The sequence below is a fragment of the Pinus tabuliformis genome, chromosome 4_1, assembly GCF_031772625.1.
Source record: "Pinus tabuliformis cultivar Carrire ecotype Pingquan chromosome 4_1, CPIR1, whole genome shotgun sequence".
NCBI lineage: Eukaryota > Viridiplantae > Streptophyta > Pinopsida > Pinales > Pinaceae > Pinus > Pinus tabuliformis.
This window is the reverse complement of record NC_142303.1, coordinates 459,296,615-459,322,226: the sequence shown is the minus strand read 5'-3', so window position 1 is coordinate 459,322,226 and position 25,612 is coordinate 459,296,615. Positions and strand designations below refer to the sequence as shown.

Genomic DNA, 25,612 nt, shown 5'->3' with positions numbered 1-25,612 from the left:
TATCGAAGTAGAGATCGAACAACATGAGAGAATAATCTGCTATGGTTCGGGAGTATGATGCCGAGACATCAACTTAGAGGGACTCACGCAGATCTCCAGAGAAAGAAGAGAGCACGAAGAACATGGATCACGATTACTCTATGTTAGCTTCCAAATTGGAAGAAGAAGTCACTTGCCTAGCAAGTTCTGCCTCCTCTGAGGTTTGATATATAGATAGTGTTGCTTCCTGGCATATGACAGGAATAAAAGAATGTTTTTCGAATTATCAGGAAGAAAGGATGAATTTTCAGATCACCATGGGAAATAAGGCAAAGTGTATCCCCGTTGGAAGAGGTACTGTAGTCTTTCAAACAAAAGCAGGGGTTCGACTTCGAGCAACCAATTTGCTGCATGTGCCAGGATTGGAGATGAACTTACTCTTTGTATCTCAGATTCAAAACAAGGGCTATGACATTTGCTTCATTGAGGAGAAAGTATATGTTAAACACTCAAGTTGGAAAATGAAGGCCTAGATTGGAATCAAAAGTAACAGGCTGTATAGATTACAACTAGAATCTCTAATGGCACTGATAGGCAACAGTGGGGATAAAGATTTGAATGAACTATGGCACAGGAGGATGGGGCACTTACACCATGGAGCTCTAAGAATTCTCGGGAAAACAGTATCGAGAGTTCTAGAATAAGTACCAAACGAGATGATGTATGTCGAGAATGTGCACTAGGCAAGTACGCTAACGCAACATTTTCCAGAAGCAACAATAGTGCTAAGAGTGTTCTGGGATTGATACACTCCGGCGGACCCATGTCCAAAAAGCTCTTAGTGGTGCTGAATATTTCGTCACCTTCATTGATGACCATTCCAGAAAGGCTTGGATCTACTTTTTGAAAACCAAGGATGAGGATTTTGGTCGATTCAAAGAGTTCAAGGCTTTAGTTGAGAGTTTGACAGGAAAGAAGATAAGGATATTGCACTCAAACAACGGTGGAGAATACATCGACAAGGACTTCACTGATTTTTGCACAAGCGAAGGCATCAGAAGAGAGTGGACAACCCCCTATAATCCGGAGCATAATGGAGTAGCAGAAAGGAAGAACCGGACTATTGTTGAAGCAACCAGGGCAATGTTGTATGATCAGGATATGCCCAAGTTTCTATGGGCAGAAGCATGCAACATGACAGTGTATATCCAGAACATGACTCCTCACAGGGCATTAGGTAAGATTACTCTGGAGAGTGTCTTCATCGGTAAGAAGCCTGAAGTGAGTCATTTTAGGATATTTGGGAGTTTGGCATACTGCCATGTACCCGAAGAGAAGAGGAAGAAATTGGATCAGACTGCAGAGAAAGGATATCTTGTAGGATATAGTGAGAATGCTAAGGCATATAGAATCTATCTTCTGGGGAATAGGAAGATCGTAATTCGATGGGATGTGAAGTTCATGGAGGACAGAGCCTTCAGAAAATCCCGAGAAATGCCTTCCAAAGAGCAGTCAAAGGATGATTCGTTGGTACAGCCACTTCGACCAGCAAAAACTAGCGCTAGTATTTCTCCTAAAGACAAAACTCTAGAGGTGGAGCCTTAGGAAGAGGAGGAGTAGATAGATATACCCACTACCAGTGGTAGAGCAAGCCGGGAACTTCGACAGATACTACACGATACAGAGGATTTTGTTGGGGCGTCCAAGAACAAGAAAAGGGAGCATAGACAACCTGACAAATACCAAGCCTTGGTGGCTCAGGTTGGAGAACCCTCCAGTTTTTAGGAGGCCATTCAGCATCAAGTATGGGTAGATGCTATGGTGGAGCAATACAGCTCCATAATGGTCAATGATGTCTAGGAAGTGGTACCTAGGCCTCAGGACAGGTCAGTTGTAGGGTCGAGATGGCTCTACAAAGTCAAATACGCTGCAGATGGCAGTATAGAAAAATACAAAGTGAGGTTTGTGGCTAAGGGGTTTGCTCAGAAGGAAGGGATAGACTACGAAGAAACCTTCGCCCCAGTAGCCAAGTATACTTCTATTAGATTTGTGATATCCCTTGCAGCTCAAATGGGGTGGGAGATTCACCAGATGGATGTCAAGACGTCGTTCTTGAACGAGGTGATAGAAGAAGTATACATTGAACAACCATAAGGTTTTGAGACTCATGAGAAGGAATCTCATGTATGTAGGTTGAAGAAAGCTCTGTATGGGCTTAAACATGCACTTAGAGCATGGTACGGTCGAATTGATGGCTACTTGCAGAAGATGGGATTCGTCAAGAGTGACGCAGATCCTAACCTCTACTATTTGGTTGTAGAGAATGAACCTCTAATCCTGGTTTTATATGTGGATGATCTCTTTCTAACAGGATCATCCAGGCTCATCAAAGATTGCAAGGAGAACCTAGCCACAAAATTTGACATGAAGGATTTGGGACGGATGCATTATTTCCTCAGGTTGGAAGTTTGGCAGCAGAAGGGTGAAATTTTCCTTGGGCAAGGGAGATACGCTACAGAGATTTTGAAAAGGTTCAGAATGCAGGACTGTAGACCTATGGCTACTCCAATGATCACCAACTGGAAGAAGATTGATTTATCCGAAAATAAAGAGGTCAATCCCACCTTGTACAGGCAACTCATAGGGTCCCTGATGTATCTTGTCAATACCAGGCCAGACTTTTGTTACGCTGTCAACACCCTCAGTCAGTGCATGGTAGAACCAAAGAGGGCGCACCGGGCAGCAGCCAAGCATGTTCTCAGATATATATGAGGAACAATCGAGCATGGACTGATGTACACCCAAGGCAATGGCATCAGGTTGAGTGGGTTCACTGACGCAGATTGGGTTGGAAGTTCAGTAGATCAGAAAAGTATCACTGGGTACTATTTCAACATTGGATCAGGAACGACCTCCTGGTGTAGTAGGACACATAAATTCGTGGCTCTGAACTCAGCTAAAGCTGAGTATATGGAAGTTAGCACAGCTTCGTGTGAAGCCATATGGCTTAGGAAATTGCTTGTGAATCTATTGAGTAGAAAGATGGAAGCGACCAGTATTTTGTGTGATAATCAAAGTTGCATCAAGCTCTCTAAGAATCCAGTCTTTCATGATCAGTCGAAGCACATTGATATCAGGTGTCACTTTATCAGAGACTGTGTCCAACAAGGGGCAGTACAGTTGAGGTACACCCCAACAGGAGAACCAGTGGTATACATTCTCACCAAGGCCCTAGGAAGAAAAAAGTTTGTTTACTTCAAGGAGAAGATGGGGATGGTGAAGAATCCGTTTCAGTAGCAGAAGCGGATAGTTGCAGTGCAGTAGTTAGCAATGACAGTGCTATGGGCAGCATGATGCAGCATATTCAGAGGGAGCTGTGGTACAGATGTTGCAGTGATAGTTACAGTGTCATGGGCAACAGTATAGGTTGCTGCAGCACAGTGGATGAGGGGTAGTTGACCAAGCATCAACAACGCAGAGGACCGATGTCGTGGATTAGTGTGATGCTTCTATTGGGAAGTATTGCTAGCGCACATTCCTCACTAAGAGGGAGTGTTGATTTTGGGTAGCATTGGATGTGACCTAGCTCTGAAATTTTGTGGAGGGGCTAGAACACATGAGGTCTCCAAGACCCATAAATCGTTTGGAGAAATTCCACCCGGATGAGGAGTTATTAAAATAATTAATACTTTTAATGGGTTCCTAAGTCTAAACTTAGGAAAGTAAAAATATTAATGAGTATTAATAAAGATACGGGTGAGAAGCTTATAAGAGACGAGGATCAAGTCTGTTTTAACCTTAGCTGTTGATTAGAGACTTAATCTCGACCGTTGATTCATCAACAAGAAAAGTATAAGAGAAGACTTGAGAGTCATTTGGAGATACACTAGGCAAATACTCAATACCCCTAGGGAAATTGATTCTCAAGGAGAAGGAGTTCGATTTCAGAGGGAGAGTTGCGGGGTGGAGGAAGAGGAGGGAATCAACAGCATTCGGTGACTGAGGAGGACGTGACGCTGGGCATATGAGAGACAATGCAGAGGGAAGAGCAGGTAGACAACACCATTGGAGACGCAGTCCTCACGCAGAGTGATGCAGAGGTGGGTGAAGGGTCTCCAGGGTGTCAGAACTTCTCCAAGAAGAAGAGAAACTTTGTCTCAGTTTCTCTCAGTAGTGTCTCAGTTTCTCTATGAAATCATTCCTTGTAAAGCGATTGTTGCTGAAGATTAATAAAACCCTCATCTATTGCAACGATCCCACATTGTGTTTTTCCGGGGACAATTGTCCAAAAACAATTGTGTTGATGTGATTGATTCTTGTGCTTGTATATCACTATTATTTTCTCTATGTAATTATGTGATAACTAGAGTAGAATTTATTTTAATATTTACTGAAGGGTTTTTCGTAAATAACTTATTGTGAGAAATAAGTAGGTGAAATAAATCAATTACTGCAGTAGAATTCCGTATTAGAAATTTTCACAGGTAGGTGTATTTAAGGAAGTAAATCTATTTAAGGTTGAAGAAGTATTAATGCACTTACAAGCTTACCCTCTTATGAAGGTGTTTCTAGTATGTTGTCTACAAAAGATGGGTTGTTACAATTTTCTCAGCTGCAAGTAGGGATCTAGAATTTTCTCCTTTATAGTTCTTCCATCTTGACCAACTAGTTGGCACTTCCACGAACTCAAAACTTCATGGCACACTTAGAAACTAGCAAATAAAGAGCAATGTAGTGGTTAAGCATTCTATTGTTGGTGGTGCCACACAACTACTTCTAGTTGGCTCTATGCATAGAAATTTTTGCTTAATCAACTAAAAAATTGGTATCATGGATAAATATAACTTGTGTTAGATTGATTGAAGTAATTTAGTTGGAGCTTGTGTAAGCTAAAAGAAATGATTTTCACCTTTCCCGATTATCACTTGATCACAAATTCTAGCACCCTCATTTCACCAACAATTCCACCATCCCTTACATCAACAACTCACCATTGGAAACTATCTTTACAATCCATTATTGACTCTCTGTGATTGTCTGCATGGAAATGTGCAATGTCACGAAAATCGCGATCGGGATTAAATCGACGAGGGTCTGAAATCGGAAAAAAAATCGTAAAAATCGGCAAAAAAAAAAAATACAAAAATCAAGATTTTTTTCCCAAAAAGTCGGGATTAAATCGTGATTTTTTCAAAATGGTAAAAACCACTGATTTAATCGGTCGATTTAATCGTTTCAACGAAAAAATCACGATTTTCGCAACAATGGAAATATGTATCCATTGATAGATACAATACAAGCTTTAATGCAATGGAAAGATGGGCACATCAAGTTTTAATGTTGGATCAATGTTCCTTAGGTGCCCATTTTTATTTTCAAAACCTCTTGTGCCTACTCATTTAGCCTTGGATTCCTTGTTTTGTAAATGAAACATGATTTCGAGTCCACTCATTGCCTCTATTTCCCTATTTTGTTAGTGAAGCAAGATTTCCACATAACAATCCCTTACCCTTCATATCTTTCTTTCTTCCAACAAGATTGAGATGAAGTGATGAGGAGAATCATCCTGTTATTGATGATGCTTTAACTTACTTGAAAATGCTCCTTAGGTGCCCATTTTTGTTTTCCAAAACCTTTCGTGCCCACTCATTTAATCTTGGATCCCTTGTTTTGTTGATGAACCATGATTTCGAGTCCACTCATTGCCTCTAATTCCCTATTTTGTTAGTGAAGCAATATTTCCACATAGCAATCCATTACTCTTCATATCTTGCTTTTTAGCAAGATTAAGATGAAGTGATGAGGAGAATCATCCTGCTTTTGATGATGCTTAACTTCTTGAAACAATTGCCTTTCCATTAGGATAAATGCTTGATAGACTCCCTCCTATAAAGAAAAGGCCCAAATAGGCCAAATAAACCTTCTTCAACGTCAATTTTGTTTCCCTAAGGACAATGGCCTTAGGTGTGTCTTACTATCAAACAAAGATCGATTTTGAAGGGAGGAAACCAAATGCTAATTGTTTTTCATCTAAAGGGAATTAACTCAAAAGTTTTCTGAAAGTGGTGCTTGTTACCCACCACTTTGTGGGTGATATCCCTAGGAGAATTTTTTCTCCATGATGAGTCCCAACCGGCAGCCCCTTTATGCCTCCTACTAGCTCGTTGTGCCATTTCTATGCCACCTGAGCCCAACCATGTGGTCCCTCACCCACCTGTATTGATCGTATGTTGGAAGATGAGCCTCCCGAATCTAAAGGTATGTCTTTTCATTTGGTAATTGAGTATTAGGTTTACTTATCATGGATACTTCTGGGTATGGATTGATGGGGGGATTTGGCGAAAAGAGTGGGCTTAGTTTGTGCTCTTGTCCCTTTGATCTCTTTTGGTTGTTACACTTGGATCTTAGTCCCATGGGACCTCCTTTATTGACCGTTTGGTTCTAAGTTGGTACTACTTGGGAAACCCTGACTTTGGGTGTGTGGTCCCGCACATATTACTCCCTTTCCACTCACTATACCCCATTCATCATTTCTCCCACCTGGGTCCACATAGGGCTAGCCTCCCCATCCCCTTGCCCCCACCTTGGGTCAGGCCTAGAATGATGCCCGGAGGTTGAAGCAACCAAAAAAAGAAGAAAAAGCATAATTGGCCACATTTAACAGGAAATTGTACCACAAAATGCAAAAGATGGTCAGGACAAAAATAATTAGCACGTGGGCAAAAGTCGACACATGAGCTCTACCCCATCCATGGCCATCACCCTGGTTCCATAGGCCCTAGATGAGCCTCCTCTATCATTCAGGAACCCATGATTGTCCCAACCCCTAGAGGGCAATGAACCGCCCTACCTCAAAGGGGGTAATCACTGCTATATTATACACATCATGCTCTTGTTCTTTGAGCCCCGAGCAGTTAATTAAAGAAAATTCATAAAAGGCAAAAGACATATAAAGAAGGGTGGAAAAATCAAGGTCGGGGCACCTCATGTGCCATGATTTCTCCCTCTTATACATTATATACCCAAGTTTGGGCTTCCCCTTATTTAGCTACCCCTATGCCCTATTATGTGGCCCATGGATGCCCCCCTCATTCCCTATTCCATCTCACCTATTTGTCAGTTGCCACCCCCATTAGATGGGTGTACCTTGGACATACTATCTCCTCTAAGGGCTGAAAACACCTAATAAGGTACTTGGCTAACCCCCTTTGGAGTTTTGGAGACACTAGCATGCCAAAGCCCACTACGGAAGGGCATGCCATTATGAAGTGCCCACTTTGTTATCCATGGTTTGTAAGTTCCTTTCCTCGATTATTCTAATGACTGATTGTACTGTAAACCTAGGGGATGCATTGGATCTTATGAAAGATTGCAGGTGGTTTCCATTTGGATTTGACTTCCCTATATGGGATCCTAACCCCCAGAGGTCCGCATTGGCACATGTAGGGTGTGCATAGAGATCCATTAGCCTCCACAGCAGCAGACAAAACTCCACAGATCTTTATGGATGTTCAAAGACTAATAGCGATCCACTTTTGGGACGATGGGGACATGATTGGTACACTATGCCTAGTTGGTCCCCATAGGAACCCAACACTCTTGGCAAGTGTCCTAGCACTTGTACGATGTCATGGCAGCATTCATTACACCACTTGGACCTGCAGGGGATCTAGAGGCATATTTGATCCATATGGAAGACCCATGGGGTCGTTGATGTGCCCTCAGACCCACTAAGAGCACCACATGTTTTACTACTTGGAGAACAATGGGCCACCCCATTGTCCATCATATTCCGAGGAATTTATTCTTCAATATGGCACTTTAGGATGTTATTGAGCCTTTAGAGGGGCTGCAACATGCAAACATCATTATTTGGCCCTTTGTGAGGCTTGTTTTTACATTATGAGCTAGTATGGTGGGCTTGTCACCATAGGAGTTATTATTTGCACATTATTTTATCTTTAGGGTCCCAGAGGCTAATTCAAACTCATTAGGAGGCTATATATTGATGTTAGATACATTCATTTGTATCATCACTTGACTTGGGATCTCTCTAATCATAGAGATTTTTCACACTTTTTCCTTGGTGGATATTTTTGGAGATGGATGAATTTTGATGTATGGATTTGGGCTATTTCTCTTGTCTTGGAGCTTTATTGAGAATACGAAATGCTAGTTGGATATACTCTATATTGTTGTAAGTATATTTTGATGCTATTATTCTTGTTGCTGCATACTGCTAAAATTAGGGCTAGTCACTGCATTATTGAAATGTGGAATTAAGCATGTTTTAGCTAATTTAATGTATGGGCCAATGTTATATGAATGAAATGTCTTAGAGATTTATTTATCTCGAGAAGCTTGCATCATTTGCTTTGAAGTATAAATGCTTGAAGGTCACTTTTCTTTTCTTTCTCTCAACATTGGACGAAGTTGACTTTCTGGGCCTCCTTGATTAAGAAACCAAGTTCTTACTCACCATTATCCTTGACTCCATATCCCCAAGTGATCCCTCAAAAAGGGTGATCATTTCAACCCTCTTTTAACCATTTCCCCTTTTCCCCAAGTCTAGCCCCATTAAGTCACCTAGGGCATCAATTTCCCAGGAATTGACCCAAGGAAAAAATTTGATCTCCTATAGGCTACTGCGTTGGTGGGTCCCCTCCCTCTCCTCCAAATTTGAGGCAATTATAACGGTGGAATCTCTGGGAATCTGAAGTCCTAGCTTTAGGATCGAATTGTGCCTAGGCATACCCAAGGCTAGACCTCAATAGGATTAATTCAACCTTTTGATGAGAGTATTCTTGTTTGGTCCTTTCCCCTCACCTTGTCCAGGATAGGAACATCATTGGATGCTACATTCCATTCCCGAACCTGGGTTGGGTCCACTTGGTCCTGTGTGGTCCCACTTCTCAATAAAGACTATTTGTCAAGGACCATCTGGGAATCCAATTTTCCCAAGGATTATAGGGATTGAGAAACTCGTTCATAAGCCTATCCTTTCTCCCTCAACCCTCCAATCCCCACCCCTTATCCCTGGCGACCAAGTCCCTTGCTTAAAGAGCAAGCAAGCTCCATTCTTCACTCCATCCTTGGGAAAGGGTTTTCAGGGTCACTTCACACCTAGCCATTGACATATAATCTACAAGTGACTCCCTACACTACCGGGACTCCTCCCATCAGTGAAAGTCAGTGAAGAGAAGGGAGACTTAGCTGTGGTGACAGTGGGCTAAGCCTCTATAGTTGCCTTTGACCTAGCAGTTGCCCTTTTAGGAACCGCTTTAGGTCCTCTGCTGGTTTGAGTGGTAACATTTCTGGCGTCGTTGCTGGGGACACGAGACGTGTGTTTTGTTCTTTGTACGACATATAGACACATCATTATTGGCGACTCCATTGGAAGAACGAAACCCTAGTTCTTCATTGAACTTTAAGTTGATGCTTGTAGGGTGAAGGAAGCATTTTTCTGGGCATCTTCAATTTCACCCTGACGACTCCTACATATGTTTCATGTATACCTAAAATAGGCTATCATTCTTTCATAAATTTCCCGCTTTAGACATTGCAAGCATCCTTGGACATCCTAATCATGTTGCGGGAAGGATGCTATGTGGGATGCCCGTGTTTGATGGTGACCCAAGCTCCGCAATTGACCATGTGGAAGAATTTAATGCACATACTTCAAAGGAGAAAGTGGTCCACTAGGATGTCCTTATGTTGTTATTCTTTAGTTCCCTCTATGGTGAGTTAATAATGGGAAGTAAAGATGCCGGGGAAGAAGAGGACATGGATGCTTCAAGAAAGTTGTTGAAATTTTAGTTATCTGTGCCGTTTTGGGTTGGAATATGTGCCTTTTTGTTGTGAGGAATTTCATGAATGGGTGCAACAGGGGTGATCTTGAGATCTCTCCCGTTTAAGTGATGACAGAGCTGCCAGGCTTGGCTTCAAATAACCTTTGAGGGTTTTCATTTACCAATGGCTGCAGGGGGGAAGCTTTTGTCGTAGGAAACATGCTTGGGTTTGCTGCAATTTCAGAAGCTCCCGTGAATTGAAGCTATTGGAGAGTCGAGACAATAGAGGCTTGAATTGGTAAGGAATTCATATCCGAAATATATTTTGTGCGGTTTTGAACCTGGAATCTTGTCGCCTTTCTCTACAATAAGGAATTCATATACGAAATATATTTTGTGCAGTTTGAACCTGAAATTTAGTTGCCTTTCTCTACGGTACGCAATGTTTAGATCTGAGAATAAATGTCTGAAATTTTCACTGAGTAAGTTTTGTTTAACCATATAGCTGGAAGTATAAGTTAAAGAAGATCTTTAAACTTTCTTTGACTGAGATTTGATTCAAAAAAATGCTAAAACTTTGGTCTGTGTGTGGAAATATGAAGTAGAGATGGAGACATGGAGCTGTTTTTTCAAAAGATTACTATATACTTACTGGTTTTGAAGTAAAGAAACAACTATTTTAAGAGTGTCACTGATGTAATGCCCAGTGGCATGAGAGCAAACAAAGATTACGGTGATTTTGAGTAAAATAAAAAAATTTCAATCCTTTTGAAAGGCGCCAGATGAAAACGAAGATGCATTACCCTTAACCAGCAAATCAAGATGGAATTTTCTTTGTTCAGTTCTTTGAAAGAGTCTATAAGATAGTTTGATCTTAAATTCGGCATCTCATGGTTTTTAAAGCATGCTTTGCTCTACAATCTTTCTTCTTCATGGTGGACATCTCTCTGCAATAATGTTTGAGCTCCTTTTGATATCTAGATTCATTAGTTCTATTCCATGAGTTTCCTTTCTAATTATATAGAAGCCCTTGTTTGGTATAAAAACCTTTACATACAAATTCAGGAGTTCTATTCCATGAGTTTCCTTCCTACTGTCATAAAGCCCTTGTTTGATATTAGAATCTGCGTTTTTCCCTTATTTTTTTGTAATATAAGCAAACTCCCCACTGAAAGAGGCAGTTCAAATCCAGTTTTAATGATGTGGACATGTATCCTCTTCCCCTGTTCTATGGCTGAATGCAACATGCATGGCACGTGCTTAGAGGGCAACTGTGAAGGTTATTTCACTTGGGTTGAAGCCAACACATAGCATTTGTCTAAATAACTTCATTGCCTCTTCGGCAAGCCCATTATGGGAGCATCCCCCAATTATTGCATTCCATGAGGATTCATCTCTTTTAGGCATGATGTCAAACAGTTGCAGAGCATTATTTATTATCTCACAGTTTGCATACAAAGTAACAAAGGCTTTCCACATAGAGATATCTAAGCAGAATCCAGTTTTGATGACATGGGCATGAACCTCCTTGCCTTATTTTAAGGCTCCTAAGCTGGCACATCCACTGACAACACTGGAAAAAGTGAATTCATTTGGTTTCGTGCTAGCTAGTAGCATTTGGTGAAAGAGTTTCAGGGCATTTTCATCGTCTTCATTTTGTGCATATCCTGTAATAATTGCATTCCATGAGACAACATCGCTCTCTAGTATCTTACCTAATATTTTAGTTCTACCAGGCCTTTTGGTATAAAAATATCAACCTTTAAGTGCATGGCTATCCAGAATGCAAACAACTGTAGGGTGGAGTCCATCTCTTACAATTTTTTTATAGAGCTAACTCTTTATCAGAATGTGTTTACAGAAAAGACTAAAGATTACTGGCAGCATATAATGTTATCCATAAGCATTTGCTGCTTTGAACATTGTTTTCTGTTAATAATCGTTTTTCTTTGCAGCTGTAGACTTAAATGTGATAAATACAGTTTCCTAAATAGCCTTATTTTCAAAATACTTTGCAAAACCAATCATTTATCTTCTCACTTGTGACTTATAGCCTTATTTTCAAAACACTTTGCAAAACCAATCATTTATATTCTCACTCGTGACTTGTGATTTCTAAATGCTAGGCATTTTTTTGTTTGTAACTTTGTCCACAAGCAAGTACCACAGTATTTTCTCATTTAGAAGAGCTCTTTCCTGCCCTCCGCCGTTATCTTTGGTCTGGGGGCTTTATTTTGAAAGAGAGCATGATTCCTGACCATACATATGAGATGTATTTTGGGATGCCCTTCCATGCTTTCACCATCATTCTTCTGTTGTTTATTTTTTTGGTCATAGGATTTTTTTCCATGAAAGGCTTAATTGCCTCCAATAGATGCTGGGATAGGTACAAAGAAGTTGTCATGGAAATGTCGCTGGGTATTTGTATTGCTAACTAATGAACAGTAAATGCAACAGCGAAATTTTTTCTCCTGCAATATATGCTATTTATTCCTTGACTACATCATTTAACTCACAAACTATCCAAATTGATGACATGCAGCAATATTGCCTTCACAAGAGCTGCATCCTAACAAAAAGACTTAGCTTCACATTGCACAATATAGTATAAATACCAATATGAAAGATGCCACAACTTGATCTACTCTGTTGCAACTTACAATCAGAAAGATCAACTACATGACTTTGTAGAGAGAGGCTACATATCGCCTATATCATTTGATGATTAGAAGGTTGATAAGTTGACAATCTTGGCAATATTTTATTGAGCCATTTTAGGATGTTTCGTCAGCATCTTCTATCTAGCATATTGCATATTGCATCTTCTATTTCAGCCTTTCCAGCCTACTGGTGCTTCTTCCAGCAGTCTTTCGGGATAGATGAAAAATCCTAATCCTGCTGCTCTGCACTCTGCTGGACCAGTGCCCTTTGAAGTGGGATGATTTAGTACGCCCTCTCTGTTCATATATTGTCAAAAATAATTTTCTTTTTTTTCTATAACACGAGTTTTCCAAATAGAGCATATTTTGACTTCTCATTCTGTGAATGGCTTCAGCTGCTTTCCTAAAATGACCTAGGACTCCACCATCAAATGGTACTACTGTAGATTATCAATCTGCTGATTCCAAATACCTCATGAAGCGCATCCGGGGTGGTCAGTCCAAGGAGGTACATACAGCATTAATTAAGATTGATATTTGATTATATGATGGATTGAAATTGTCTGTCTGCAGTCCATGTGTTCATTTCTCTTAATTGAGTCACAACTTAATGCTAAATTCTCTATTACTTTTTGCTTGTTTCAAGTTTCTTGGCTTTTCTGCCAGGCCCATTAACTGTTGTATGTGATTGATTTTAGTAGGATTTGTTAGTTATAACTTATTCTATGGGGCATTGCTTTTCTACAAACTAAGATTTCTTACTTTGTATAAGTAGGTGACCAGCCCAGGCCCAGGCCCAACTCATCCTCTTAATATGTACTCACAAGATGACCTGCCAAAGACTGTGGCAAGAACTCTCAATCAGTGTGCAAATGTTATGAATATGGATTTCCATCCTCTGCAGCAAACAATTCTGCTAGGTGATTTCAAATTCCATTCAATACAATTCTTCATTCAATATAATTCCTAAAGTCAATTTGGAAGATGTACCTTTTATCTTTATAAATATGTTCAAATTTGGACTGCTGGCTTTATCGATCAGTTAGAACAAATGTTGGCGACATTGCAAAGTGGGAAGTGGCATCTTGAGAAAGATTAGCTTACAGGTCCTTTAAGGTTTGGGAAATTTCAGTCTGTTTGATTCCAATGCTGGTAGATGATTTTTTCCTCAATTTGTTATGTAATTTAAATTGTGGAAATTGCACATCTATGAATCAATCTTGAAAAGTTTTTAGAGTTCTTTACTAGATTTGATCATTAGCACAGGCCTTAGGTAAACTCTTATACGTGTTTTTTTAATGTTTTCATAGGCTGTTATTGTGAAAGATCCAGCTGTGTCAGTGAATCATTGTATTTGGAGCCCAGATGGGGCAGTCCTTGGTTAATCTAGTCTTTTTTAATAAGATTTTTGATATCATTTCCTCCTTTATACAAGGTGAGTGATTTGTAATAATGCCATCTACACATCTCTGGTCTCCTTTTGGTTCGGTGTGCGCATTGTGTCATAGGAGTTGCATTTTCCAAGCATATATTCTTATTCTGTGGCAGGCAATTTGAGACAACATCTAGAGGTTTGCTTACATGCTTAAAGACAAACCTGTACATGCTTGTAGGTCTGTAAAATTAAGTTTGTATTGAAAGTATAATTTATACAGATTGACACACATGGTGGTGTAAATGATATTGCTTTTTCACTCCCTACCTCCCAGCTATGCATAATTACATGTGGGGATGATAAGACTATCAAGGTAATCTGATTTATCAGATGTGTCGAGACTTATTTCAATAGTTGTCGTTTAATTACTACTTACTCTGTATATGAAAAAAGTTTGTGTGCTTATAGGTGCGGGATGCAGTAACTGGTCAAAAGCAGTACACATTTGAAGGTCATGAAGCACCTGTCTATTCTGTTCATCCTCACTAGAAAGAAAATATTCAGGTACTTTGTTCCTTGAGACCTGAACAATTTATGTGCATTGCAGTTGAGTAATATTAAATTCTAGTTGTTTTAAAGTTACATTGCATATTCTATTTTTGTTTGATGTTTGGCTTCCTGTGAATTTTTTTCCATATGAGAAATACTTAACTGCACTAAAGATAGATGGATTATGACTCTTTGTTTGTATGCAGTTTATTTTTTCTACAGCTATTGATGGAAAGATCAAAGCCTGGTTGTATGATCTTGCGGGATCTAGGGTGGACTATAATGCTCCTGGCCTTTGGTGCACTACAATGGCTTGCAGTGCTGATGGAACAAGGTAAAATGTTAAACTTGTAATGGTGTTTAGTTTATAGAGTGCCTTCATGTGGATCTGAGTTTTACTTTCTTCAATTTTCTATATGTACTATGTCAAGACAATACCCTTCTTTAATTATTTGTATTTTTTATTAGGCTCTTCTCCTGTAAAACAAGTAAAGATGGTGATTCGTACCTGGTTGAGTGGAATGAAAGTGAGGGAACTATCAAGCAGGCATATTCTGGTTTTAGGAAGCGTTCCTTAAGTGTTGTACAATTTGATACAACCAGGAATACTTTCTTGGCAACTGGTGATGAATTTCAAATAAAGTTCTGGGACATGGATAACACCAATATCCTGTCAACAATTGATGTTGAGGATAGTTCGGTAAGAAGTTATTTTTCAAGATGAGGATGGCTTATTTTTAGAGTTTGAGAGATAATGATTTTGAGAAAAAATGTTTTTCTTTATCACGTCTCAATGTATAATCTTTGTGTTATTTTCCAAAAAGCTCTAGGCTAGTTCTCGCCTTCATTCCAGTGAAGATGGTTCCCTGTTGGCAGTCACAACTAATGACATAGCAGAAATATCTTAGCCAATGCAGTGGGATATCCCTAAATTTGCATGCTGGAGAGTAGATCCTTTAAGGGAACGAGGGTGCCACCAGAGACAATGGAAACTAAGGTAAATTGCTTCCATGAACATTTACTATGTACATGCACTGCTAATTAATGGTAAAGTTTAAACTCTAACTAGATAATTTTTAATATGCAGACTTCAATTGTGAATGTCATGCCTCCTGCAGTCACTGCTCCTGGTTCCCTTCCCGATCCTATAGAACGTTCAGAGTAACTTCCGCCTGCAGTGTCAATGACCAATTTTGTAAGAGCTTTCTCCTAGAATTATTTCTTTAGAGTCTACAATATTTGTCCAGCCATATTCAGTTTAGTTTGTCACATATATCTTATCAGTGCATAAATTTTCACTCCAGATTATAGATATTGTTGCTTTCAAGTTTCCATATAGCATAGGATTTTGTTTTTCCCTTTCAAATGCTCTATTAGCCATCATTTTGGCATATTTTTTATAGGAATAGGATGATATGATCACTGGATTCTTACAATTATCTGACACTCAAGACATCATGTGTGCAGAGTAGCATAGACAGCAGTTGGACACCAGATGTTAAACCAAGGCTTCTAGATGAGGTTACAGAAAAGAGGAAGAACTGGAAGTTAAAGATCACTGATTCGGGTCAGTGTAGGTCTCTCGGGTTGCCTGACACAATGCATGCAAGCAAGGTATGCAATCATCCTTCTATTATAGAAAACACTAAAGGCTGACATATAATACAAATTTATCTGCTACAAATTCTATCGATATTGATCCAAACAAGTAATGTGCTATTTCTTGCAGTTAGTAAGACTGATATACACCAATTCAGGTGTTGTTGTTTTAGAACTGGCATCCAATGCTCTCCATAAGCTATGGGAATGGCACTGGAGTGACTGGACTTCATCTGGAAAGGTGGGGTTCTTTAGGAGTTGTTTGCTTTATTTTTATTTTAGCTTGTTTTATTTATTTGTTATACTTTTGGATATGTAATTTGCAGCTCTATTTTATGTAGTAATGATTGACGAGGAACTAAGAGTTAGTATTTTATTCCACAGTCTACAGCAAGTATTCCACCACAGATGTGGCAGCCAGCTAGTGGGATTGTTATGACTAATGAGATTGATGATACGAATCCAGAACAAGCTGCTGCTTATATAATTTCAGTTTCGGTTGTCTGCTTAGGGGTTTATTCTCTAATGTCTCACCTGTGAATATAACTGTTCTGCTTTTCAACTCTCAAATTATGTGGTGTTAGAGTTGGTCTTTTCCAACGCCTCCTTTTCCAAGGAGCTAGCTATAGTTCAGGATCACTCAAGAAGGTTCTTGTGTAACATTCCCCACTAGAAAATTCTTGTATAATGTTCCCCACTATAGGCTAAGAATTCAAAGGCTCCCAATTTATCTGAATCACTAGTTTCATGGCATGCTAATTAGTGATTCATTGCAGGTCATGACAACTTTCATGCCACCTGCAGCCACTTTTCTGGCTTTCCACCCTCAGAACAAATAACATCATTGCAATTGGCATGGAGGATTCATCAATTCAAATATACAATGTATGCAATGTTCGAGTTGATGAGTTGCTGCCTGTGAATGTATCTTTGAATTTAAAATTCTTATCATTTTCTTCATTGTGCCCTTTTACCAAAAATGACCTTTTACAGGTGAAAACAAAGCTCAAGGGGCTACCAAAAGAAAATCACAGGCCTGGCTCTTTCACTTGTTTTGAAGGTATATTGTGTATGCCCATGTATATTGTATATTGTATATTGTGTCTTTTATTATTATATATAGTATATTGTATATTGCCCATGCCCATGTATATTGTGTCTTTTATTATTATATATAGTTTGACTCCGTGATGTTCACTTTAAAGTATACACAAATCTACCAAGTGGAAATGTTCCTGTACTCACAACCACGTCTTTCGGTAGTTATGTCTCTGGGGCATAGATGGGTGGGACAAGCGAAAGTCAAAAGTTGTACCACTACAGCCAGGAAGATCATCGGCTCCAGTAGGAGATACAAGAGTTAGTTGTGCTGAGAGCCAGTTTGCTATATATGATGTTTCCAAGTTGGAGCGCTTGCGCAATGTAAGTACTTGTAAGCAGTCTTGAATTCAAACATAGACAGTTATATAATGTCACTTACCTTCTGCATCTGATTGGATGACCTTGTTACATGGTTGCATTGCAGTGGTCTCCTCATGATTCCCTATCTATTCCTATTTCAAGTGCCATATACTCATGTGACAAGCGTCCTAGTTTAAGCGAGATTCTGTGATGGCGCAGTTGGAGTGTTTGATGCAGAAAGCTCGAGGCCTCACTGTCGCATTGCACCTTGTGCATATTTACCATCGGGAATGAACAAGTAAATGGGATTTTTCGTTCTATCAATGTTGATACATCTATTTTTCAGATTTGGTTTTTGACAAGGCATACTATGATTTAATTTGTTGTTTTGTTATTTATGCAGCAGTAACGGCTATCCTCTAGTCGTTGCATCAATCCAACTGAACCGAATCAATTTGCTCTTGGAATGACAAATGGAGGAGTTCATGTTATTGAGCCTTAAGAGTCAGAAGGGAAATGGGGTGTTGGACCTCCCCCCAGATAATGCAACTGTCGGATCAAATCCAACATTAAATAACCAAGGTTCGAAACCACCCTCAAGGTAGTTCAATGGGAATATAAGAACAACTTAAAGTACACTGTACTACTTTGTCTCCCGACTATTTATTTACAAGAATACCATGAATAATGGTAGCGTCTTGTTAGTGAAATGCCTCACTTGTGTTCCAGTTTTTGAGGCATTCTATCAAGATTGTAATTTTCATCAAATATTGTTCAGCACTGTAGATGGAGGTTAAGCAACTGTAAATCATATGTAAATGAGTATGTAGGTGCAGTCCTGGTCACTATATTTTTTTCTAGGTCATGTAAAAATTGAAAGTCTGTCATTGGAGCATAATTCATGAATGTTCTTTCCGAGGGTTTCTCAGTGTATTTTTAAACCCTTTGTAGCACGTGAGTTTTTTTTCTATGATCACGTGCATTCAGACAAGCCTGGTTTATGCGACAGCTTTGTCAAACTTGGGAATTCTATATTTATAAACTGAATCAACATTTTTGGGTCAACAGTAATTGCAGCTCAGATTGAAGTAATTGAGAAAACACTGATTATGCATGAGTTTCTGCAATTGACTCAATGAGCTTTCTTGTTCGATGACTATTGTTTGAACATATTGATACATACGTTAATGGAAAGCAAGAATCTGTAAGGAATTTGTGTTTTATTTTTGATGGACTTGCTGAGGGGAGAGGATCTCCCTCTGAAAGTTGTAAGGTCACACATTTTGGATGTCAGCTTAATAGTTGGCTTCATTTATTCCTTTGGTCGTTGCTATTTACAAGACTCTGCATTGCTTATAAGTTATAACTATAAGCATGTAACTATCTGCGAATGCATGAGTTATTCTTAGCATTCAAACTAGTGAAATTCTATTCAATGGGAAGCTTTGGAAGATTTGGTACCATCTACATGTCTACTCTGGGACATTTTGTTTTACTATCAATTGTTTCCTCTTCTCCACTTGTTATGCCCTGCTTTATAGCATACCTATGTTTCATGGCAAACACCAAATGAATATAATGTCCTTGTGCTGGCAAACACCAAATGAATATAATGTGCTTGTGCTGGCAAACACCAAATGAATACAATGTCCTTGTGCTCAGTCACCCTTTAGTAGATGCTCTTAGAGGGTTAGACAAAATCTCAATTGATGAAATGTGATTACATATTGATAGGGATTAACATGATTTTTTATTGTTTGTGAAATTATTTTGAATATATGGAAAAAAAGAGAAGAAGCTAAATTTGCATGATCATGAATCAATACTTTCAACTCATAATTAACTGATATACAGTTCCATTGCATGGGTATATTATTCATAATCTTCAGGAATGGAAAGATGAGGGGGCTTTCTTCTTTTTTTATCAAAACAAATTATCCATGCAGTCCCTAGAAAGATGAGAGTTGAATTGTGCTATTGTTATGAGTAATTTTTGTCAGGCAAAAAAATTGTGAAAATAGACAAGATATATGCTTATACGAATGGAAAAACTTTTGATTTAAAGATAGTTGTTTCACTGCAAGGAAGGGATCACAAATAAGTGAAAATAATGGATAACACTATACAATAAAAAGATAAAATCATCAATGTTTGCTTTGGTGTTATGCAAACATATTTTTCCATTGCAACGAATGGCTTTTATAAAATGTTTGATCCCAAATGCATTGCATGTACGAAGAGAGTTATAAATGCAAATCCTTGTGCATGCGTAGCAGTCCACTGGTTTTCGGCTATAGTTAATTTGAAGTGCTTTTGCTGCAATTTCTTTCTCTAGAGTCTCAGATTTTGCCAACCATACGAAACTATCATGTCTTTTAGTTAGTCTGATATGTGGTTAACCCCACAAAACTATGATTATTTTCATAAACTGGTTAGTAGTACTTTAAATCATGCTCATCTATAAAACTAATTGTGCTTGTTCTGGTTGCTGGTTGCGTCACAGTGCTTTTTGTCTATGCTTGTTTGAGGGGTTCCTGGCGTGTGTATCATATTGATTACTTTAATATGTACTATTTACGGTTATTTTTCTTTATTTCTTTTGGTTATGATCCTTTCAAATCACAGTAGAATCCTCACTGGACAATGGTGTGGGTTACACATTGCTGATAAATTAGACAGATCTTGTATTTTGTTGCTAGAATCCTCACTGGACAATCACTGGACAATGGTGTGCGTTACACATTGCTAATAAATTAGACAGATCTTGTATTTTGTTGGTAGAATCCTCACTGGACAATCACTGGACAATGGTGTGCATTACACATTGCTAATAAATTAGACAGATCTTGTATTTTGTTGCTCTCTTCTGTCTCACAGTTGAAGTGGATCAAAGGTGCATGTAGTTCAAGTAGTGCAAAATTACGGTGATGTAGTCATCAAAATATACATAGGTTGCCAAAATCAACAACCATATTTCCATTGTCATAAGATGTGTTTGCGGCTTATTTTCCCAAGTTTGAGATGTTTATGAAGTAATACAGGGAGTGGATTACTACAAACAAAGAAGCTTTAGAGATCGACCTGCTTATTCTTTGCTAAAATATTATCATAGAGTCCATTGAAAAAGCAATGGATGCTATGTATGATAGGCTTAAATCACGAACTAATGGATGTGTAGGATTTGAAGGCCGTGTATTTGTATATTTAGACTCTTACAAATTGCATCTTCATCAATTACCAATGCGAGAGCAGATGTTTTTGACATCATGTTATGACATGGGCTATTAAGGATCGCAATAAGCTGATTGATGGGGTTCGTTATTCAGTAATGCAATATTCCATGACAAAGATCACTTACTATATATGAAATGTTGTTGTGGTTCCCTAGGTATTTTTCAAAGCAAGATAAGAGGGAGTATGCAGATGCCATTATTAACAAGATGCTCAAATACCATCATCGAAACGTTTCTCCCGCAAAACGTTTTGGGAGGAGAAACAATCTCACTGCAAGCCTGGTCTTGTTGACAACTATATACTTAACAAAGTTATTTTGCTCATAGAGGGGACTGTGAGTTACTATGGAAAAGTGAAGCATCTATTCCACCACCATTTGAACTAGTGGCCTCTACCATTGTTTGGGTTTTAGTATTTGTTCCATTGTTTGGGTTTTAGTATTTGTTGGGAGCAGTAAAGAGTGTTAAGAGTTGCAAGCATCTCATAATGCAGTGTTGCATGAACTGCAGATTGAAGATATATAAGATAGGATAATGTGAAGATGCATTTTTTAGATAAACAACAAATTAGAGTAACTATATGTGACATTGACACTGGAGTTGATATTTTGACAATAGACTTGTCCAAAAAGATTAGAGATTCTAAACATATATGGTTCAAGATCAACATATTAAAAATTTAAAATTTGGATGCATCACAATATTAATATTTAAGATTGGAAACTTTGGCTACTTGAAATTTTTAATAGAAAAATATGCATTGATAGGAGCAAAGCTTGCAAAATTGATATTTGAAATATAGTGTTTCTTATGTCAAAAATTAGCCCTCGTCAAAAAATTATAGTGAAAGTAAAAATCAATATTAAGTCAATGGTCTATCAATCGCTATAGTCCTACCTCAACAAGGACTAATAAATAGAGAATGGTCTATCAATCGCTATAGTCCTACCTCAACAAGGACCAATAAATAGAGAATGTGTGAGGATGTTGCAGTGATAGGATAATATAAGTTGAAGACATTTTAAATATTTTATTTATACTTGACCATTTAATTCAAATGCATGTAGAAAGAAGCATTTGCCTAACCATATGAACCACGAGACCTTATGAAATAAATTGGTTGATTATTAGCCATTATACTTGTCATAATTGTAATTTACTTGCATTTTTTTTGGTGAATTAGATAAATACTTCTATTAATTTATATAAAAAATGCACAATATTCTCTCTGTCATTACTGGCTTGCCACTAGGGAAACTAGAACAATAGCACAACAACATAGCTTTAGTCTATATAAATTGTCTAACCAATGATACAAAAAGACAAATATATGAGTCATGAAAAGTCTAGTAATCTACATAAATCCTAAATGCCTTCATCTCTTATGATTGCAACCTTACTGCTACTACTATGCAAAATTAAAATTATTAATGAGAACATTTATTTAGATAGTGAGCCTGCTTGGATGGTGTCTGGAGCCTCTAAATCCTCTTTAGAGTCCCACCCATGTTTTTAGAATTCGAGAACTAATCCACTATCTTCTTAGCCAAAATTGAGACTTTTCCATTAAGTTTCCTCATCTATACTTGCATTTCATCAATATTAAGTAGGATTTCTTGTTGAGTTTATGAATTTTCAAAAAACACATTTCCTATTATTACATTTAGCTTCTAGTACAAATCAATAGTCTGTATATGTCTAGTTTGTCTAATTTTTATGTTCCCATTTTCCGGAATCCAACTTCCCACCTCTTCCTCTCATTCAACATAAGAGGTTAATCTTCTCTCAATCCTTGCTTTTATTTACAAATTTTTAATTTCTCTTTTGATTTCAATAGGAGTGTTTTGCATATAAGTATTTGTTGAACTTTCTACCATGTTTTGAACTCTTAAACCCAAAGGTTGCCAAGTTCCCTTGCACCCTCAACAATCTCCAGAACCAACAACTCTTGCCATCACATCACAAAGGGAGAGAAAATAATGTAGATTGAAAGACAAGGATGAAGAGAGAAGTGGAGGAAACATGATCCAAACATTAGAGTGAGTGAGAGAGTTCATAAACATTGGAGGAGAAACCACACAAAGTACTAAGGAAGTTAATGATAAGCCAAATGAAAGGGATAAACAAACTCCATGAAGCCACTAAAAAGGAAATGATAGAAAAATGAAAAAATGAGCTTTGTCGAGAACTAGGAGGGGGATAATCCAACACCCACAGGTCAAAAAAACCAAGAGTAAGAACCATGGAATAAATATAGCTAGATGTGAGACGAGGGGGTGGGATAAAAGCAAAATAATTTCCTAAGCGCAGAGCCAAAGGGGGATGGTAGAGAAAATTATGTCTAGAGCCAAGATAGGAGCTATGCCTCCCCACGTAAATCCAAAACAAAAACTAATTCCCTTTGAAGCAGAAGAACCTCATACGAATGCCTAGGAAATATAACAATGATTCTATCCACAACAAAGGAACATAGACTCAAAGTAACTGTAGTCTTACCACCAACTAGGAAAATTCCTCTCTTCCAAACATTTAAAAACAACCAAAAATAAAAATCCAAAACAATCAAGTTGTCATAGAGTAATAATGCCAAAAATATGTTTTTTTCTTACCCAAAACACATGAATGATTTCGATTATCCATATGCTTACTCCTTTCCTTGACATGAGAACTTTGTTTTCATATCTCTCATGTGCATGATGAATCTATCTCTAGTTGAAAACTTTTATAATTAAACCCTTCACCTTGTTTACATGTGACCTCTATTGATATGGTTGTCACATCGGGGGGTCATCAATCCACCACTTCCCTTGGCATTCACTTTCCTTAATTTCCTCTTGCTACATCATGATTAAGCACCCATGGTGGGAGAGGATGATCCTCCAAGGTGATGTTTAGGCATTGCACTCTTAGTGGCTCCAGTATCGCCTCATTCCATAATGAATGTAGAGTAGTATTTTCATAGTTGCTTCCTTAATTTTCTAACTTGTTTGCAACCTTGTTTCCTATCTTTCTCACATGTAATAAAGTGGGTGCTACCAGTTCTTGAAAGAGGTGTTGAACAATGCAGCAAGAATTTTTCAATTTTATTTTTTCTTGATTAAATTGAGAAAACTCGAATTTCGACATCAGCAGACAACTTGGATGATGTTAACTTGTGTGACATGGCTTGTGTCACCCAGTTTACTCAGTAAATTTGAGTTGGACGAGTTAGAGTTTAGTTCAGCATGTGTGATTGCTAATTTGTAGCAGTAAAGGTCAATTATCTTTGGTTGTTTTCAGTTAAACTAGTTCTAAATTTTAGAGGAACTAGTGGAAGGTCAGTTAAGCAGTGAGACTTTAATCAAACTCAATGGTCGTCTAGTTAACTTATCAATCAACCCAAAATAGCTAGTGCATGCAAATAATTCGAGTTACCAAGTTGAGGTGGAGATTCCAAAGTAATGTAACATCAATTGTAGACTAGTCTTGAGTGTTGCATGCAGTCATATGATCAACCTAAGGAATTGCACAATTCAATTAGGGGAATTTCCTAAATAATAGGGGCTAATTCCTCAAGGAACAAAGCAAGGAAATAGGAGCTCAAGCAGAGGAAAAATTTGACTAAGTCTGGGTCAAAGGCCTTCAACGAGCAAAGAGATGGGTTATGTACTTGCAGGGTGTGCTCAGTTGAGCAAAGAAATTGCAATACATCTCTATTCATTTGATTAATGCAAGCATGCATTGGGGTTTTAGCAGATTTCTTTCCTCAGGGAAAATACTATTTGCATGTGTGTGATTTCTTCTTGCATGCTTGAGATTTTTGTTCTAAATTGTGAATTAATGTCCGCAGAGCAGTAGAGTAGGTTTGTTTCTTATGATTATGATTAAAACTTTATAAGCAGTTTAAAAAATACAACCTAATTTATAGATGGTATCAAAGATGGATTCACATTAGAGCGGGAAATTTGAAGTTGCTTCTTAGAGTTTCGAATTTGAAGATCAATGTAGCAGGATTTCTTCAAAGTTGAGAAGATGGCCTTCAATGGACTAAGGCTAGAGTATGCCTTGGAAGGCACCTCTATTTTTGTTGCATGGAAGGATCACATGGAGGAAGTATTGGATGACAATGGATTGCTAGAATACATCAAGACAAATGTTGCAAAACCTCAAGCATCTGATTCCCAAAACCTTGCTCAGTGGAAGAAATATGTAGCTAAGGCGAGGGGAATAATCTTGGAGGGAGTATGGGATCATATTGTCTCAAATTTCCACGGAAAAGGAAATTCGTTCGTGATGTGTAAAGAACTAACAAAATTGTTCGAGAATAGTAGTGACCAGAAGAAGCTGGCACTCAAGGATAAACTTCGAAGTATCAAGATGCAGAAGAATGACACAATTCTGCAATATCTGAGCAAGTTTACATAGTGTCATGATGAACTTGGAGGGGTCGGTGTTAATGTCCCAAAAGAAGACTTGGTAAGCCTAGCCCTTCTAGGCCTTCCCAAGAGCTGGCATAACTATCAAGATTTGGTGAGCGGGAGGGAGAAACTACCAAATTGGGAGCGCTTATGGTCTGATTTGGTATAGGAGGAAATAAGGCAGAATACTAGAGATGGGACTTCATCCAAGGGCGAGGATGAAGAAAAAATTGCATTGGATGGAAAGAAAAAGAAGGGAAAATGGAAGAAATCCCAATCCAAACCAAAATCTAGTCAAGGGGGAAAGGTGAAAGATTTGTCAAATATTTAATTATTGCATTATCATGAATTCATGAACTATGCCACAAAGTGTCCACACAATAAGGAAAGAAATAAGACCTCAGGAAGAGCAGCAGGTGAAGCTTTGGATTCACATTTCAAGCTTGACTTTACCCTCATTTCATGCATGGAAAACACAGTGATGGAGAGTGTGTGGTACTTGGACTCAAGTGCATTGTTCCACATGACATAGAATAGAGACTTTTTCAGTGACCTGGAGGAGAAATATTTGCAGATGCACATTGAGATGGGGGATGATGAAAAGTATAACACAATAGGAATTGGTATAGTC

The 25,612-nt window shown here is 38.3% G+C and overlaps 1 pseudogene across 1 annotated transcript; it reads left to right on the top strand.

Annotated features, from left to right (window-relative positions):
• Positions 1 to 296: 296 nt before the first annotated feature.
• Positions 297 to 17,955, top strand: LOC149176395 (protein TOPLESS-RELATED PROTEIN 2-like; annotated as a pseudogene). Its single transcript, XR_016258349.1, has 20 exons — positions 297 to 473; positions 12,602 to 12,713; positions 12,823 to 12,935; positions 13,203 to 13,347; positions 13,470 to 13,579; positions 13,738 to 13,807; positions 13,936 to 13,998; positions 14,083 to 14,175; positions 14,271 to 14,366; positions 14,558 to 14,685; positions 14,820 to 15,051; positions 15,176 to 15,348; positions 15,439 to 15,546; positions 15,819 to 15,965; positions 16,081 to 16,191; positions 16,335 to 16,486; positions 16,781 to 16,874; positions 17,214 to 17,372; positions 17,476 to 17,649; positions 17,755 to 17,955. The product of XR_016258349.1 is annotated as a protein TOPLESS-RELATED PROTEIN 2-like (transcript).
• Positions 17,956 to 25,612: the final 7,657 nt, after the last annotated feature.